Source organism: Humulus lupulus, chromosome 1 (genome assembly GCF_963169125.1).
Source record: "Humulus lupulus chromosome 1, drHumLupu1.1, whole genome shotgun sequence".
NCBI classification, from domain to species: domain Eukaryota; kingdom Viridiplantae; phylum Streptophyta; class Magnoliopsida; order Rosales; family Cannabaceae; genus Humulus; species Humulus lupulus.
The window spans coordinates 159,881,918-159,884,006 of NC_084793.1; positions in this window are offsets into that span (position 1 = coordinate 159,881,918).

The window sequence follows — 2,089 nt, forward strand, 5'->3', positions numbered from 1 at the left end:
AAAAAGAAGAAAAAGATGAAGAGAATTGAGAGGTTTTTGAAGGTATGGTAACCTCTTTCTCAAATGAGCCCTCTACTCCCTTATTTATAACAAAAAAAAAGGTATTAAAATAATCAATTAAATTGATTAATTAATTTAATTAATTATAATATGGCAAATAGGGGTAAATTATAGAGTGTAATAATGATGATTTAGGGTAAAATGTGTAAAAACGTTTGGGTAAAAAATGGTATTTTTAGACATAGGGGGCAAAGGTACATTGTTGGGCTCAAAAAGGGGAAATGGCAGCATTTTGGCTGCTGCTTGCTTCAGTCGACCGAATTGGGCTGTTGAAGGCAGGTCCACGTGTGAGCTGGTGGAAAGAGCTTAAGGAAGTTGGTGAGGTGATGGTGGAATGACTGGGAGCAGCTCGGGAAGGATCTTGGCTAGGGGTTCGGTTGGTGCAAGGGAAGCCAGGCGTGGCTGAGTGAGGTACAGGCCTGGGCAGGGAGGCACGGGCATGTGGGCTTGGCTGGTTGTGAGGTGGCCCAAGGCAGCTTCTCTACTTCAATTCTCAAAAATACCATTTTTTTCCTTTCTTTTCCTTACTTTTCAAAGCCCAAAATTGCAATAACTTCCCTACAAAATAAACATAAACTAAATCATAATAAAATATTTTCAACTATAAAATAAATCAATTTAATTTTTTGAAAATATTAATTATAACTTAATTTATATTTAACATTTAATTTCAATAATACAACACCTTGTTACCTCAAATTAAACAACAATAATTCAAATAATTAACTACAACATTTTACAACAAAATAACTATAAAAACACACAAAAATCTATAAAATTAAAATAAACCTAATAAATTCAAAATTACTTAAAAACTTAATAAATCAATTAACAACTCAAGAATTAAGCAACAATTAGCACATAAAAAGTGGTAAAATAACTATATTTTGTAGAGTTATCAAAAAGGCTAGTAGGTGCATAGTCTAGGTATCCCCCTCTTGAAAAACTAGCCTACTGTTTAGTAATCGCCTTTCGAAAGCTACGTCCATATTTCCAAGCTCACTCGATCCGAGTCCTGACCGATCAACCACTGAGGCAGCTCTTCATAAACCAAAGGCCTCGGGATGATTACTCAAGTGGGCAGTGGAACTGGGACAGTTTGATATCACTTATCATTCGAGGACGGCGATAAAAGGACAAGCATTGGCGAACTTCATAGTCGAAGACACCAACCTTGAAGACCATTCCTACCAATCAGAGAATGGAGATACCGAGAAGGAAGGAGATACTCTTGTATGGAAGCTATATGTTGATGGAGCATACAATGAACACAACTCAAGCGCAGGAATCATACCGATCACTTTGGAGAATCATCGAATCCATTCCGCTCTCAGATTTGGATTCAACGCTTCAAACAACGAGGCTGAGTACGAGGCATTATTAGCTGGATTACGCTTGCCTCGGGATGTACATGCACAATCCCTTCAGATATTCAGCGATTCCCATCTAGTGGTGTACCAAGTACTGGGGGAGTATCAAGCTAAGGGACTTAGGATGGTGCAGTACCTGAACAAGGTGAAGGACTTGTTTGCACAGTTCAAGAAATACTCAATTATACAAGTCCCAAGAGAGCAGAACGCCAATGTCGATGCCTTAGCCAAGCTTGCCAGTGCCAAAGACGCAGACACCTTAAATGTTGTTCCCGTCGAATACTGGGCGGAAAGAAGCATAGCCGAGCAGGAGGCAAATGTAGTATTTTACAAATTATCTATGTAACATCTGTTGTTCTTCAATGAATGAAGTTAATTTTTTAAGTTTCACTTAATTCTTTTAATTTCTTTCAACGAGGGACTTGTCCTTTAGACCTGTCAACCCTATCGGATCATGTTTGATTCTGGTCCTTGAGGGACCCATCGACCCATATGATCCAAAAGAGAGACAGGTCTTAGGACCTTGTCGTCAAGTTCTCAGAGGACCTGGTCTAGCACCCAGAAGGTCACAGGTCCAGCACCCAAGCTTTGGTCGTCGGGCATAACACCTAAGTCTCATATACCAACAAAGACTTAACATTTTCCTAAAAGGTTTCTAT